Source organism: Thunnus albacares, chromosome 18 (assembly GCF_914725855.1).
Source record: "Thunnus albacares chromosome 18, fThuAlb1.1, whole genome shotgun sequence".
Classification (NCBI taxonomy): Eukaryota; Metazoa; Chordata; class Actinopteri; order Scombriformes; family Scombridae; genus Thunnus; species Thunnus albacares.
Window position 1 is genome coordinate 27377760 of NC_058123.1, and position 18388 is coordinate 27396147.

Sequence of the window (18388 nt, forward strand, 5' to 3'; positions counted from 1 at the left end):
TTGTATCTGCAAAACAAAGAGCAGCAGAGAGATGGCAAACAGAGAGAGAGGAGAGGATTGAAGCTTTAATCAATGTAGCTCATCCAGGGATGGAAGGAGGGGATAGAGAGAAAAGGACAGCAGGAATGTGAGAGGTACAGGTATGAAGAGAGGGAAAGAAAGAACAGAGAGTTCTGTACAGTCTACTGAACAAAGACCCCAAATAATAAAACTCTGTTGTTGGATCCCCTCATGGCTGCTATTTAAATTAATTTCATGTGGTAATGAGGCTGAAGCTCTGATTCAGCACCATCATACTATCATGATCCTGGATGTCTCTCAGAGGGAACCAGAACCTTTGAGCCTCTCAGCAACCTCTCATGAAAATTACATTCACATACAACCAGGGCCATAGCCAGAACACTTCTTTAAGTGACCCCCGCTATAGGCCCTGGGGGTTGTGATGGGGAGAATTTGTTGTAATTTCCTGCAGCCCAGAGCAGCTTCCATCTGTTCTGAAAGGTACATTTAATCTGTCTGATTCAATGCTCTGTGTGTCATCATCCTCTGTCTCTGGACCTCCTCTTCCATCACTCTCGCATTTTATTTGGACGGAGGAGGTGATTTTTCTGGCTGCTCTTCAGATGCTTAAAACAAAAAAATAAAAACAAAATAGTTCGATAAATTGTAATAAATGTGTTGAATTGGATAACAAATTTAAAAAGCCTGGAACCAGTCATAATTTCACACTAATAATATAAGCAGGTTAGCATTATAATTGGTTATTTAATGTGTGATGCAGCATAATGAGGGGTCACATCGTGTTTTCAAGGCCCTTTAAAACTGAATTCTGAGGCTCAGTTACTTGACTCTGGCGTGCTGGTTGCTATGGAAACAAAACACTCACAGACTCATATCTCAGCTAAACAAACTAAAAAAGTTTTGCGATCAATTTTTATAGCGAGCATTAATCCTTGAAATAACCTTAGCTAACACTTCACTCTGCTGCAGACTACTAATTTATGTGAAATCCCGCAGGCCTACACAAACACTGTTTATCATGTTTAATAAACGACATTAGCTTAATATCTCAACATCCATTTTGCCACTCATGGTGTCCCAGACAGGTGTACATCTTTAGTGAGAGATAGACTTATTATGACACTAGCACAGCGCTATTTTACACAGCTGTCCCAACATTTGATATCCACAGGAGCACTTAAATGATGATGCCACTTAGACTACAAACATCGCTGTCAGTAACCAAGACAACCAAAAAACAGGAAACCTGTGGTAAAAGTTACTGAGGTGCAGACCTCGGGGACCTTGATGGTATCTATAGCTGTGTATACAACCAATTAGCAGACGCAAATATGTTTCAAGGATGCATCATAAAGTCTTTTACTTTATTTACTGTTAATGGTGTTGATACTATTATTTTTACTGAAAATAAAATTTTGCATGTTGTATCATGACAGTAGAAGAAATAAATGAATGGAGACAATTTAAATGCTGAAATCATTACACAAAACTATGATTCCCACTAACAACAAATCTAACAATTAACCAAACTGCAACAGGCAGCCTAGTGTAGTGTCTAACACTTAAGTTCAGGAACTAATCTGGCGAGCACCCAGTCGGTATCTTCATATTCTTTGTCATTCTTTGTCATCAGATAGCAAGTTGGTTTATACAGGAAGTGTCAGCGACTTTTTACAAGAGCTGGTATCATGAGCATCTGAGTCGAGTCCAGTATACGGGTTTGCAGAGCCGAACGATCATGTACAGTTGTGGTAAGCACCAGGCCTGCATAACACACCATGAAGACAGAAGACGTAGTTCTGGGTGTGTTTGTGGGCATGTGCAAATGATCTGACACCATCATGAGGAGGAAGTAGAGGTAACTTTGCAACAACAAAATGATCAGAGCAGGCTGACGCCTTTTGACTTGCAGGGAGCATTTTACATACATTCAACTCAAGTTTTGGAATTTTGACCATCTTTAACGTAGATATCTGATATCATAACAGTATAAAAATAACAGAAAATCACAAAAAGCTGAATATGTCCACTTTAAGGCAGAATAGCTGACATGTTGATCCTTGGAGCTAATGTGATACAGTTTTTTGCAGTTTTTTTTCGGAGAGTTTACGCGCACCAAGATGCTGGTGACGTGTGGGATTTTACACAAAAAACAAAAAGTGCAGGAGTTCTGGCACGCATCACACACCACAATGCCTCTACAAGCCAATCAAAACCAGCCCGTCCTCACAAGAAAAAAAGACAGTATAGGTCTAAAATTCAGGCCGGCAAAAACAACTTATAGTTATGTTTATGCCACCTAGTGGCTGTTAATAATTATGACCTGGGGAAGTGACGCTTTTCAGATGACGTCAATATAAGGTGACTTCCTTATCAGGAGGAGGCAGGTAGTCTGATTGATTATATAGATCATATTCAACCTTTATCCAAGAAAAAGTTCAGTAAGTCTGGCAAAAAAAGAAAGTTTTATTGTATTTTCTTGACATGGTCATAAACACACAAACATGACTTCAGCTGAAGAACCATCCACATGCAGCACGCTGAAGGTGAAAACATATTTGCGTTTGTTTCTTCTATTGCAGCAGCAGGTTTCCAGTTTTATTTTCACTTTTTCTGTTGGTTTAAATGATGAAAGTGATTTTTCATCTGCTGAGAAAAGAACCAGGGAGAAAACAAAAACTTTTGATTCCAGAGGGGAAAGAAGAGGAACAAAGTCAGCTGAAGCTCCGCAGGTGGTTCCTCACTGTCAATAAGAGCAGAACAGTTTGTGCAGAAGAGACGAGGACTTCCTGTTTTATTACAACATATGAAAAGATGCACACAGAGAGCTGAATATGAATAAAACACAATCCAGGAATGATGACTGACACCTCTATTATCACTCTACCGTCTGAAACACAAAATAAAACATTCAAATCAGACAATAAAAATGAAAAGTTACAGTCCTTGAGTCATCTGTGACACCGACCGAGATCAAATATCAGACTGATATTCTACAATATGGTCGCCACCAACAGAACAAACTAAACAGAAACAAACACATAGCTTCTCATACATACATTGTGTGTTCACAGGCCCCGCCCCCTCCTCCTCCTCCTCCTCCTCAGTATTCTGGCGGCAGCGGCAGAGAGCACTGCCAGCGCCTATCGATCAGACATTTAGCTGAATGTTCTCATCGAACAGCCGGCTTCTGCGGACGAGACACACGTGGGGAGACTGGGAAGCAGCCTCACACACACACACACACACAGAAAGAGAGAGAGAGAGAGAGAGAGAAGAGAAGAAGTGGAGAAAATAAATGAGACTTATGTAGGAAGGCAGAAAGAGAGAAGTGATATTGCTGTCCAATAATACACAGTTAACTAATAATTATGAACAAATTAAAAGGCTGTTTACTATATGGCCAAAAGTATTTGGACACCAAAACATTACCACCATATATAATTGTTGATCATGTCATTCCAAAACCATGGCCATTGATCTACTGCTGTAACAGCCCCCATTCTTCTGGTTTCAGGATTTCTATCAGGTGTTGGAACCTGCCCGCAGGGATTTGCTCCCGTTCAGTCACCAGAGCATTAGTGAGGTCCGATACTGATGTTGAGTGATAAAATCTGGCTCACAGTCCAGTTCATCCTAAAAGAGTTGGATGGAGTTGGGGTCAGACATAGGTTGGCTGATGATTATTTGTATGCAATAGCTAAGACAGATTATCTTGGTGAGAGAGAGGTAAAAAATGTCACTACGTGATGAGACTCTTTTTATTAATCAGTATGCTGTTAGTAAGAGGTGATTAAAGCGCCCATCTCTCTCTGCTGGTTCAACTGCACTCATCATCACAAGTGTATCCCCTCGACGGATTGGCTTATATCTGTAGTTGAAAGAAATTGAATGAATTTACTTTTAATAAAAAGTGAACTCGTCTGTAACCATGTCATGAGGCATGTCTACCTGTCCTGTCTACCAACAGCAGTGTACTTACTACTAAACATAGACTAACTGGGCTCTGTTTTCATGGCAGTGCGACCAGCTCAAGCAGTGTTCAACAGTTTGGTAGTCACAGTACTTGACTTTGAAATTTGCTTTGTCCATCTGTGTAGTATTTTGGTGTTCAGCGCAGGGGTACGCAGGTGGGAGGGTCAATCGAATGAAACAGTGCAAAGCCAGTTGTGGGTATTTTGGTGGAAAACAGGTTGCACTGAGAATAGATGTCTCATCACTCTGCTGCCAATCAAGTGACAACGTAACACTTGCAGCAAATGTGCAGCAGCAATGGAATAATGCTTAAAATGTAAACACCAAGCAATAAATGTCTTTCAATCAGCAGATATAACGTTTAATGTGATTAAAGCAGCAAAGTCTGTAAATCAGTCTGTATTCATCAATAAATGAATGAGGGTGATTCTTGCTGTATCTGTTGTCCACAGCTTATCCTTCAGTTCATGAAATCCCTGCAGCATCTGAGGCCAGCAGAACAGATATGTTGATAAATCTGCAGCCTCTGATTAGAGATGTCAGATGTCAGAGTGCAGTGCCTTATGCACGGCCGTTCACCGTGTTTACCTTCATTAAATCATCCGCAGATGCAGGCTGCTTCAAATAACCACAAACACACATCAGTCGGTTCCGTTATAGCTCGATATTCTGCCTGACAGATTACAGGAGCTCATTAATCCTGTGTGTTATGACCTCCTTTATAACTACTTCTTTTGGCATCTTTTCAGCTGAAAAAAAGCCTTCCTGTCAGCCAGTTCAGTCGTATCAGGAGAACCTTCACTTAACAAATAGACAATACAGACAAGCTGATGAATTAGAATATAGATTCAAGAAAAGATGGTATAATGAAATTTGGTTAAATGCTGCCCAAGACAGTTTCAGCACTGTAACACAGGAAGAGTGCCTCATCAAAAAAGGAAAACCTCCACCAAATAATGCTCCTAGGTGCTATTTAAAATATTCATCCCTGGGTAAAGATTTTGAAAAAACTATTCAAAAACACCAGCACATTTTGAGCTCTGATCCACTACTTAAAGATGAATTAGAAGATTCACCCAGTAGTGTAGTAGTGTACAAATGTCCCCATAACTTGAGACAAATGCTGGTGAAATCTGATCTCATCACAGCTTAAAAACACAACTGTCCTTGATCCTCCTCCAGGGAATTACCGGTGTGGTTCATGCATCCGGCGCAATTTTACATATAAGTGTACCATATACACCCACCCGATAACAGGAAAAAAAAATGTGAGTAAGAGGCAGTATATCATGTTCCTCAAGAAATGTGATCTGCCTTATCAAATGTGGTTTAGCATATGTAGGAAAAACACTAAAAACCAGGATAGCAGAGCACAGGAGCTGCATCCCAACCCAGGACCAGCATAATCTGGTGGCAGTGCAATTCAGAGAGGCAAATCACCCACTGACCTCTCACATACATTGTCATCTCATATACGTTAGCATCGATGAGGTAAATCCTGTCTCAGTCTAATGAGATAGTTTCTATATTTTCGCTCTCCAGACTATCACACCTAGAGGTCTGAATCAAGATTATGAGATCAAACATTTTCTCTAAAATAAAAAATAAAAATGGTGGCTCTCTCTCTATATATATATTTTTTGTATATTTCTAGACCTAGACACACATATAAAAAATGTTAAATCTTATAAATTCAACAGGAGAGTCATTTTCCTTATTATTTGAATTGTTAAGACACAATTTTTATTCAAAAATTTGAGGTTTCTTCTCTCTTTTTTCTTACTTAATACAATAAACAGTGTTTTTGAATGTAGATGATGTTGATTCTGATATATGGGATGATGAATCTGATATAATATTTATATATAAAATGTATATTTGATATTTTGAAGTATGGCTTTTATATTACTGCTTTTTTCGATGTACTTTGTTGAATTGTTACCTGTTTTGGGATGTTTATCACCCTGGGTGGGTTGGATGATTTACCATACCTGCCATCATAGAGCTTGTCAGCCCATTAGTGTGCATCATGTATAAATATGAGTGTGTTTTCCATTTTTTTTAAACATTCTAACCTGACAAATATCCAAGTAGGATCAAAATGTCATCATTAAACTTTTGTGGCTTGGTGTAAGTATGCAGGTGCTGCCCTTTTTCATTGATGCTGTTTTCTGATAGCCTTGCACTGATGTGATGAGTCGAATAAATGCACTGTTAGGAGTTCACTCTACTCATTAAATTAAGTTCCTAAAGAAACATGATCAGCATGTTAACTGACTCTCCAGAGACTCTTCTTTGTGATGGAAACTTGCTGTGTGTCTTTAATACATGTTAAAATAAGTCATGGTTCTTTCTTTTCATAACAATAAAAACAATGCAAACCATGATGAAGGTTAGTCCACCGTACACTCATATAATAACAAAGTCACTGAGAGCAGCTTTGCATGTTATCTCTGTACTGACTCTACAGAGTAGCAGCAACTACCACAGCTTAAAGTTCTTTACTTCAAATGAAAAACTGACTCTCCAAATTGGTAAAAATGTAAATGAAAACCAAATTTAATCTGAATTAGATTTACAATTTCATACAACTGCCTTAATGAATCCACAAAACAAAGACATACAACATGCTATGTTTAGTCAAGATAACTTTTGGTGGTGTGAGAAGAACCATTTGAATTTATTGACTTAACCTAAAATTTTAAGGCAACCCCATATTTAAGTTGAAACAACAAGTTACATTTTACAGTGTATACAGTAGGTATTATTTAACTTGCTGAATTACTGTACTAATTAACACCCCTCCACCCAAAGCTATTCAATCACTGAATTTTGTAGCCTCCTCAAGCATGATGTCCTGGTGCTGCCTGTGGATCAGGGCTCCGTGCAGGTCGGCCAGGTTCTTCCACACTAAACTGGGAAAGCATTTCTTTATGGAGCTGGCTGTGTGCACAGAGGCATTATGAAACAGGAAAAGGTCAACCATAAACTGTTGCCACAAAGTTGGATGCACACTATATTGTTTAAAACTGAAAACTGTAGCATTAACCCTTTGTGCCTGAGGGATGCAATTTGCAAATTCGTACCCTTTAATCTCAATCATATTCATGTCTCTGTCCATATATGCAAATTATATATAATATAATATATATACACAATTTTATATATTTAAGATTTTACTTAATTGGAAGGCACTCTCCTTCATGCTTTGTAGGTCTGCTCTGCAATAAAACCTTTAAGACTAAACACTGAATTATATAGAAGAGGGTGTATTCTGAAGGGGCCTATAAGTTGGGTTTACTGTGTGATTTCTCTAATGTATCTGGATTGAATCAAATACAGGCAAATGTATTATGTATGTCTCTTGTGTCAAAGTTCTGTCGAATCCAGAGTCCAAATGCACCATCATTTAAAAACTGGTTTGATTTATTAAATACATCATATGAGGTAATATTATTAAAAAGAATTATACATGAATATGGAATAAATGTATGAAAGGAACAAATTTAATATAATCAATCTCTATGGTTGAACTGTATAGTTATGTTCGTGTTGGCCTTTGGACTGAATGTTTAATAATGTAAAACACAACTGAAGTGGTGTAATGAATTATAGTGTGGGTTAAGGAATTTAAATCAACTGGAAAGTATGTCCATACTGACATAATGGACTATTGCACACTAGGGCTGCTCGATTATGGCAAAAATCATAATCATGGTTATTTTGGTCAATATTGAGATCACAGTTATTTAACACCATTACTTTTTGACTCTCATTTTTGCTGATTGCCAATGCCGATATATGCACATATTTTTTTTATTAACCAAAAGGAAGAAGAAGAAGAAGTCTTTTCAAACAGAGTGGTACATCCTGTCAGCTGAGGGGTTTCCTATCTGTGCAGCCGAACACCGCAGCACCTCCACGGACTATTACATCCAGACGGTCCTGGTGTTTCCTCCGCAGGCTCCACTTCACTCAGCTGCCCGACAGACCTGCTGCTTCTTCCTATTTTAACCTGAATAACAAACCAGGGCTCGGTGCTCCGGTTGGATCTAAACAGAGAGCCGGCTAACGCCTGAGACACACTGGATGTGTGAGCAGTGTGTGTACGTCGTGGAACCTCTTGCTTTTCATTTTCAGCACCCATGTTAACAGGTTAGAGCGGCCACACAGCTTGCATGAGGCTGCTGCATCACATCATCTAGAGATTCGAGGTCTCGCCTATTTTCTCTGCATGACGCGTGTGGTTCTCAACAGAAACAGACAGGGAACATGTTAGAAAGATAGGGCTGCCAGTGGCAGAAGCGCCGCAGCAGACACGCTCCCTGTGTGGACGCTACAAGCCAGCAGTGACGCACACGCACTGCTGAGGTTCACGCATCCAGTGTGTCCAGTGTGACAGAAATTGGATAATGTTCACCCACAGGTGTAGAAACAAAAATCACTACGTTGTTACAATAGTCTATATAAGTTCAGTTCTCAATATAGAAATTCATTTGCATTAATGTATCCTTCATAATTTTGAAATGATGTTTGTGTGTTTAGATTGCTCAGTGTCCAACAGAGCCAATATTAAATAGCCAATATTAAATATTGTTAAAGGCAGTAACAGCAAACATCAATAAATCATTAACAAAATGTTCTTGTTGTCAGTGTCATATTTGTATCAAATACCACTATATATCTGATGTCAAGTCGATGTGAGAACTGTTTATACTTTCATACAGCTTGTCACATACAGAGTATGTTCACACCCAGTTCCAACACAGAGTGGAGTCAGCTGTGGAAAAGCGTAATGCGTCCAGATTCATTTGTGATTATACAAAAGGTGTAGAAAATGAAATGACGAGGGGGGAGTGGAAACTATATAAAGTTGATTAACATGCCACAACTTTGTGGGTTTTTGTTTGTTAGGTGTTTCGATAGAGCTTTTGCAGCGACTAGACAGGATATTAGTGAGCGAGATATAGCGAGAGATAGAGACCGATAGTGCGTGATTAAGTGTCTTTGTGAGTCAAAGTGGCTGAGTAAGTGAGGTGTGTTACTGAGAGAGGCTGTTTTGTGTCTGTGTTCGTATTTGTCGTTTTGTTTGTGTATTTGTGTGCATTGTAATTGTTTGTGTGTGAAAAGGTAAGGGAAAGGAGGTAGGAGTAGGTAGGGTAAAATGGATCCGAATATTGTTAAGGAGGTACTGGATGTAAAAATCAATAACCAGTATCCAGCAGGATTAACCAGTAAACAACAATATGTAATTAAGAGAAGAGCTGATAACTTTAGGATAAAGGGTGAGGATGCATGCCATGTGCTCCTAACAATACAATGATCAACTGCTTTGGTACAACTCCCAATAATCTAATATCATGACATTGAAACACCAGATAGGGACCTGTACTACTTGTGCAGGCGCAAAAGAAATAAGACTGAGCACCTTGCAAAGGTTGTAGCAAGTGCGGAGGACTTTGAGGAATTCCACTGCAGTGCTGTTGGTGGACATTGTGGGGTGGAAAAGACCCACAGTGTCATCATTCAGCGGTATTATTGGCCTGGCATCAAGGAGGACATTCGCAAGTGGGTGAGTTGGTATCTTTAAAATATTGAGGTGGAATACAAATTTAGCGGCTGTACAGAGGACATTACAGAAAATTCCAAAAAGTGTCCCGATAATACCTGCTGATACTGTATGCTCAACAGCCTACCACTATATATCATCTATAGCATCTATATGGGGGATTCATTTGCACATTTGTAATAAGTTTGAAATGTTTGTTCAGATTGCTCAGTGTCCACAGTGCCAGGCAAAGAGAGCCAGTATTAAAGAAAAGATAGAGTATGAGCCCATACAGGCAAAGGAATTAATGGCATCAACAGTGATACAGTGATAGCCTACTATAATATCATTTTTTTTTACTTTTTGTCTTCTATTCCTTCTATTCTTCTATTCCTTGAACTTGTGGGAATGGATCTGGTGGGTAAACTCACACAGACACATGATGGCAACCAGTACACATGTGTCATTGTTGATTATTTCACCAAATGGGCAGAGGCCTACCCACTTAACAGCAAAATAGCAGATTAGGTGACCAGTTGTATTCTTGATTTCTTTTACAAATTTGGTGCACCTAAAAGACTGCTGACAGACCAGGGCACTGAGTTCTGCAACAAGGTACAGTATTGAGTCAATATGAATCCCCAATATGTAACCGTTGCTGTGCTGACTTCTTCCATTCTCGTCCAATTAATCATTTCTAGGTCAACTATGGCCTTTGTGAGAGGCTGGGTATAAAAAGAAGCCTGTGCTCCCCATATCACCCACAGACCAATGGCCTTGTGGAGAAACTAAACGGAACAATACAGGGGTATATTTTGTTATTCACATGTGAATGAATTCTAGCTCTTGTTATGAGATTCTGTCTTTATCTGAACGTGCAATCAGTAACAATTTCTGAAAATAGGTTGTCATATTGTACCAGGGAACCCAAATTCTCTCCTTCCTATTCATGCCTGTACCTGAATTCTGTTTTGAGGTCCCTGAACAAAGTTGTCATGGACCACCTCCAACGGTGGTACCTCTACCTACAGTCCACCATGTTTGGTCTGCGTACCAAAGCAGCTAACTACTAAATACAGCCCGTATTTCCTCATGTTTGGGAGGGAGGCGAGGTATCCCTCTGAGGTTCCAGAGTATGACATAAGATTCTCTTATGTATTGTTTTTATTGTTTTAGAAATTTAGATTTGAATGAACAGTCAGCTATTCCACCTATATTCTCTACATTCTATCTGTGGTTTGTGGCAGGTAACGGAAGACAGAGTCAGAAATGTGGGTAAAAATGAGGAGATCCCTGAGGGGCTGAAGAGATAGCAGGCAACATACATGGAGGTCAAACAAAATATTAAGAAAAGCCAGGACAAAGTCTGCAAACGACAAGATGAGAAGGGCCAGGAGGACCACTTCAAAGTGGGGGATATGGTATTGTGAAAAAATATAAGACAGGAGCGGAGGAAAGGGGGAAAAATGGACCCTGACATGCTGGGACCCTTCATAATTTCAAAACTGGAGGGGAAAAGTGCAGATCTGGTGTCAGACAGGGGCAAGTGTTCACTTAGAGTGAACATAGACCATCTTCTACTTATGTCCAACCAGAAGAGAGGATCCCTGCCAATTTACAAAAAGTGTTAGATCCTTCTCCTCTGGCTGGCCCAACACACACTACACCACAACAGACACATACAGACATACACAGACCGACATCTGACAGGCCAGCCACAAGCCACAATGTCCCAGAACCTCCAAGTGCCACAGAAATTTGTGAGTAAACTTCCACAATTACACCCTAAATCGTGCATTTCACAAATATATAACACTGATATTTTTGCAGTTATCAGGGATTTATGGGCAGGGAGAAAAAGGTGCATACAAGGTGTACAGCGAGAACTTGTTGGACCTGGCCCCAGGATAGGAGTTGGGGAGTGAAACTTTCTCTTTTTATTTTTTAAAGAAATATTATTGGTGTGATATTTCACTTTCTAGATTGTTTGAACAACAGCGGATCATAAGTCATTCTTATACTCATAGATTGTGAACGCCTACCTCTCGCTTGTGGGGAGGAGAACGGAGGCTTCCATTATTGATGCCTACACCATGACTGCAGTCTGGCAAGGGTCAAAGAAAGATTTTAAAAAGGTGAGTAGGATGTTTTACCCTTCGAATATAGTTATCTCATGAATTTCAATGTGTGCATTTTATTTATGTCATTTCATTTTATCTGTTCAAGTTGGACCTTTCCAAATATGATGTGGCAGCAGGTGCGGTTTGTCACAACAGACACTGGACACTCATTGTACGTAATCTTAAGTGTTAACAGATTTAGATGCAACAATGGGACCATCTGGTGTATGAGGGGTTGGCTATCATTTTTAATTGCATTTCCATAGATTATGTATCTTAAGGAGATGAGGTACCTGTTTGTGGACCCCTTCGGGGCCACTGAAAAGCAACTCAGCCACTGCAAGGACGTAACAAGGTGAGTGAAGTATCGGCTGTAATGTGTGCATTAGACTGACTTCTGTTTTCATGCACTTTGGATAATATTGAGGGAGCAACAAAGCACATTAGATCATCTTCCTTGTGATTACTGTTTACTTAGGCTAACATGAGGTTGTCCTTGTGAAGTCCTTTTCACATCATTCAACTTATCTTGAAGGGATCTTACATGAGCTGAAGTTAAGACTGGCAAACTGTACATCAATCTGTGCTCTCTGTGTAGAGCACTGGTCCGCAGGCACCTTCCTGCGGTTGGGAGGTAGGTGTGCTCCACAATTAGCCACCCGAAACAACAGGACACTTCGTCATCTGTGTGCAAGGTAACAATGTGATTATCTCTGCAGACATCTGTTATTAGGATGAATCTTCATTATTATACCTATCGAATTTTTTAGATTGCAAAGCAAGCCTTGCAGGGGGAGACTGTCCAGTGCCCTGTGGACCAGGAAGGTGTGGCCAGGTTGCAGCTGGACATGGCAATGTCCCTGCTGAATGACACAGGTATGCAGTACTCTACCAAGTATGCTTAAATGATATGTGTGTGTGTGTATTGGCATTGGCACACCAGGGCTAGACCCAAACACACGACTCAACCAAACAGTTCCAAAAAACAAAGTCTTTACTTGCAGGTTTGGTACACAGGCAGGCAGTCAGAGAAAAGCAAAAAGGCAAAAAGGACTGGGCTAAGACAGACAGATCTGGGGTCAAAAACACTAGAGGTCAATAACTGGAATAATAATACTGGAACACTTGCAAAGAAGACTAAGATGAACTGGCACAGGGAGCAGGGATCACAAAGACTAAATACACAAGGGGAGTGTGGGTAATGAGACGCAGGTGGATGACATTAGGGGATGATGATGAAGACAGGAGCGGGAAACACACAAGGGCAGGAAATGGATCTGAAACGAGAGGAGAGTTAAATACTGTTCTTTTTTTAATTCTTTTTCCTTTCAGATTGAGTGCACCACCTGCACTTTATGGTATCACACTGTGTGTGTGTGCACCATCCCTCCACAGAGGGAGACTATCTGTGCAGAATGTGCAAATAAAATGCATAATGAAAAATCATTATTGTTGTTCTTCCTTCAGTCACAGTAATGGGTCACTGTAGCTACTATGAGAAAACATGATACTTGCATTGCATATTGACCTTGACTTTGTCCATATTGTCAATGAATACATTAAATAAAAATGTATATATTTTTAAGAGCAGGGCTGGTGTGTTGCCTTCGCTGTTAAGTGGGTCTGACTGATGCCAGTATTGGCAGTGTATTGTGAAGCTACATATTACACCATATAGCATAATATTTTAGCTACAATAATACCACAGTTCGCTCATATTTTGGCTGCATTCAGGTTTCGTTATTGTGACACGTTTATCCTCGCTGTCTTCGTGGTTTAACGTTAATTCTCAAGTAACCACTTTGCTTCCTTTAAAAATGAACATAAAACATATAAAAGTGCAATTTGTACGTATTAAACAACATTTTTATAAAATGCTGTTCGACTCCAGCATGGGTTGTTTTTACATGACCAGACAGCGAATGGTGTTTTCGTAATGGAGAGATCTACTACTTTCACTTTTTTTTTTTTTTTGCCGACACCCGGCAACCTGTTTCTAATGTGACATCTCAAAAGACACTGATAAATTAATGTGCTGGAGTCGCGAAGTGATCAGACTGTTTATTTCTTGATTAGTCAACAAGGGGTCCTGAAAAGCCACGGCTAAGAAACATCTGTCTCTATCATTATCTATGGATGTCATTGTCATTATCATTGTCATTATATTTGTCATTATCTATCATTTTATCTCGATTATCTTGTTTTCATAATCGTGGGAAGCCAAAATCGTAAATAAAATTCGATTAATCGCACAGCCCTATTACACACTGAAGAAAATCGAGCTGAAACGTCTGTGCATTTCCCCCTGTGCTTCTATTGGACAATTTAAATGAAATGAAAAGAAACTCTTATTCTTCTAATTGATTTGGGAGTGTGAGCCCCTTTCTGTGCATAGTGGCATAATGTAAAATGATATTTTTAAGAGAGAACAAACAGAAATGTTATTGCTTAACTCTCAGCAACAATATGCTTTTGGCCCTAAAAAAGCAAATATACAACTGCACACACCTCGAGGTACGTAAAATCCATTTCATGCATCTTGTCACCTGAAAATTCTGCAGTCTGAACGTTGCAGCTACAGCATGAAACAACAACAGAAAGATCACCTCTTTCACCTCTTTCATCTCTTTCATTTCATCGTGCTGACAGTTCAGCGAAGCTCTGGTTGAAGTTTGTCTACTTGATTTAGGCAGGAATTCTCTGCTGTTCCTTCATTGGTGATTCAAAGGTCACACATCACATCTTCTGTCTTTTCTTTTTTCTTTCTTCTGTGCAGCAAGTACAGCAGTACACATTGCTTCACGGACACCATGTTTATTTGTACTATATCTGACTAGCTTGATGTTCACCGAGGTTGCGTGTTTGTGTCGACTGGGCCAGGCTTTGCCATTTGTGTTTGCATGGAGCACGTTTTCAGACAAAAAGAAGAAGAAAAAAAGATTTCACTTAATTCTAGCTATGAGGCACAGACCAAACATGTTAAGAACCAAATCAGACCAAAAGTATCATTAATGTTTGAAGTGTGTTCCATATTATTTAAATGTTTAATTAATCATTTGATTGATTGATTGTTCAACAAGTCCTCCAAACTAAATGACCAAATGCATCATTAGACCATGTGACTCCAGAGTGACACGTAGGAGCGTTCTCTAATCTGGCGCCACTATCAGCAGTAATCAGCAGAACAACATGTGTCTGTTTGCAAAACTGTTACAAAAATCATTAATTCAACACCAATATTTCATGATGGTTTTATGGTGTGACAACGCTGTGGTTAAGGTCTGGTTAGGTTTAGGCATAAAAATCACTTGGTTAGGTTTAGGGAAAGATAATGGTTTGGGTTAAAGTGATCTTTATTAAGGTTAGAGAAACATGGTGGTTAAAATGACTACTCCCTTAAAGTTAGGCCACCTTCATCATCATGACTACATTAATATTATGAACATCAGTTTACAATACAAGATATAAACATGCTGTAATTAGCAAAAATATGCTAATTTACATCCGTCAGTCTTCAATTATTCCAAGTCCTCCAAATTAAACTACAAAATATGTTGTAGGTCTATGAAGATGTGCACCTTCCAAAACTGTTATAAATCTTTGTTGCAAAAATATATCAGTGTAATAATATGTTTTATGATGCTTGAAGTTTGGTTAGGTTTATGGAAATATAATATAAGTTAAAATAAGTACTTTGGTAAAGTTAGAGAAACATTGTGATTTGGGGTTGAAATTACTACTAATGCAAGTCGATTTTATTTTTTCATTATACTTAGATTTTAGGTAAATTATATGTGTAAGGTGCAATATTTTAATTTTATTTATTTTCACTTGTTTGAGGAAAAAAATGAGACCTGTGTCCAGATGATAACAGACTAACCGGTGTCAATTCACCTCCAGCTCGTTCAGTGTTACATCAGGACTTCTCAGTGAGGATCATCAGCTACATAACACCCCTAAAAGGCAACATCAACCTTAACAACAAGATCGACATCAGCTCAGGAGAAGGTCAACCACCAGTCGAGATAATCATAAGACTCATACAACGCAACGTACCGCAGCAGAGGAGAAAACGACGGATTTGAGAGAGAAGATTTGTTCTGCAGGTTACGCAGGAAGACAGACAGACAGAGAGACAGTAAGAGGAGATAAATCAGAGTCAGACAGTTGTAGTCAGCAGGCAGAGTGATGGAGAGGAAACTATTGGTCAACTTCCCTTCAGCTCAGTGTGTGTGTTTGTGTGTGTGTGTGTGTGTGTGTGTGTGTGTTTGACCCCTCAGGTCAGATCTATAATGGAAGATCCTCTCCTCCATCTCACTGCTCTGCCCTTTACACTGCTACTGACACACACAAATACTGTACACACACACACACACACACACACACACAGAGAGAGAGAGAGAGAGAGAGAGAAACCCTGCATGTGAGCACTTACACAGACAGAAATCACAATAGATCATAGAAAAACACACAAAAAATTGTAATAATGCATAGACATTTGTAATAACGCATGTAATAACGAAAACTAAAGATCCAGCCTTGAAACAAAGCTGTACTCAACGGTATGTCATGTGGTTCATTTCATATGTCTAGATAACAAGGGTAATTTTAAAAAATCCAACATATTTGTTGATTCAATATATCTGTTTTTCATCAGCATTTAACAAACATGATTTCCCATCAGCCCTAGAACATCAGCAGTTTAACATCACAGCCCAATATAAGAGACAAGTTCATGGATGAGTTGAGTGTCTATGGTTAATTCAGACATGTCTGTAACAACAGCAGGACAGATTACAGTATGAGTACTGGTGAATATAATGTATACAGATGAAAACAAATTATGATGATGTAAGTACCTGCACTGCTACGCTTTTAGTTTTTTCATGGGAGCTGTAGTTTGCATGCTCACAAAGCAATCGTTGTTTAACTTAGTTAAAATCATGAAGGTTTCAACTTCTAACAGCAGCTGCTGTAGAGTATGGAAAGTAAACTCCAGGGACATGCTTCATTTTGTCAGAGAGAGATGAAAGAAATGTTCAGTGAGTTACAGACGCTAGTGAGACAGAGGCTAGCCCAGATGTCACGTCAAGACTTTTAGCAGGCGCCTTTGTCCACAGCAACTTACAGATATTGTGTTCAAATTAAAAATGAACAAGAACATGTCATCCAAAGTGGTGGTGCAACTGTCTAAAATAAGCAGCTAAAGTGTGTTAAAGAGCTACATCACATTTTTTCTTGTTTTGACCTTAATGCTACCATCAGCATGCTAACATGCTCACAATGACAATGCTAACTGGCTGATGTTTGGCAGGTGTGATGTTTACCATGTTCATCAATTCAATTCAGTATAACTTTGTTTATCATCTTAGTTTTGAGTGTTAGCATGCTAACATTTGCTTTTGCATTAATTAGCACTAAACATTAAGTACAGCTGATGCTGGTGGGAATGTCATTAGTTTTGGAGGTTTAGTCATAAACCAAGGTGTAACGCAAATTGAAATTTTGACCTGACGGAAGGCACGACATGGAAAGTGAAAGGATCACCGAAGTTATTACAGTTCATCCTGAGAGGAACAGGAATATCTGTACCAAATTTAATGGCAATCCATCTCATAGTTGTCAGCTTCATGATGGCGCTAGAGGAAAAGTCAGCCAATCATCAAAGTCAGTAGGATTCATCTTCTGGGAACCATAAATGTCTTTACAAAATGTCATGACAATCCATCAAATAGTTGTTGAGGTAATTCAGTCTGGACCAAAATGGTCGACTGACCAACAGATAGACTGACATTACCATCTACACAGCTGCGCTACTAGCATGGCTAAAAGTATCTACCCCCAGTGATGGAAGAAGTATTCAGATGCTTTACTTGAGTAAAAGTACCAATACAGGAATGTAAAAATACTCCATTACAAATAAAAGTCCTGCATAAAAATCCTACTACACTAAAAATACATAAGTATTATGAGCTTGATGTAGTTAAAGTATTGCAGTAAAAGTAGTGGTTTGGTCCCTCTGACTGATATATTATTATATATGACATCATTAGATTATCAATAGTGAAGCATCAGTGTTAGAGCAGCATGTTACTGTTGTAGCTGCTGGAGGTGGAGCTAGTTTACACTACTTTATATACAGTTAGCTAGTTTAGTCCAGTGGTTCCCAACCTAGGGGTCGGGCCCCTCCAAAGGGTCAGCAGATAAATCTGAGGGATTGTGAGATGATTAATGGGAGAGGAAAGAAGAAAAAATAAAGTTCTGATACACAAATCTGTTTTCAGTTTTTGGACTTTTTCCTCTAATCTTTGATTTTTGGTGAATTATTGGATCGTTTGAACATTTATTGAGATGAAAGCATGTGAGAAGTTTAGAAGGAGAAATCACTATTTGGTGGAGCTGTTAACAACTCATAGACATGTGAAATGTGACCCCGACTACACACTGCTTTTTGTAACCACTGGTTTCATCTTTAACAATGTGTTGTATTTTAAAAGCTTGTTATATTATCCATTGTGTCAAATCTTCATCTGAAAAGTAACGAAAGCTGTCAAATAAATGTAGTGGAGTAGAAAGTACAAGTACAAAGCATCAAATGATTATCAAAGCATCAAGTAAAGTACAAGTACCTCAAAATTGTAAGTACAGTACTTAAATGTATTGTGATGTAAGTTATTTCCAGCACTGTCTATCCCCTTTTCATATGAGCACCTGTTATCATGTG

At 39.0% G+C, this 18388-nt stretch overlaps 1 long non-coding RNA gene across 1 annotated transcript; it reads left to right on the forward strand.

Moving 5' to 3' along the window:
* The first annotated feature begins 2241 nt into the window (after positions 1 to 2241).
* On the forward strand, positions 2242 to 15333 carry LOC122968734. Its single transcript, XR_006398876.1, has 3 exons — positions 2242 to 2408; positions 10269 to 10273; positions 15323 to 15333. It is a non-coding gene; the product is annotated as an uncharacterized LOC122968734 (long non-coding RNA).
* The last annotated feature ends 3055 nt before the right edge of the window (positions 15334 to 18388 follow it).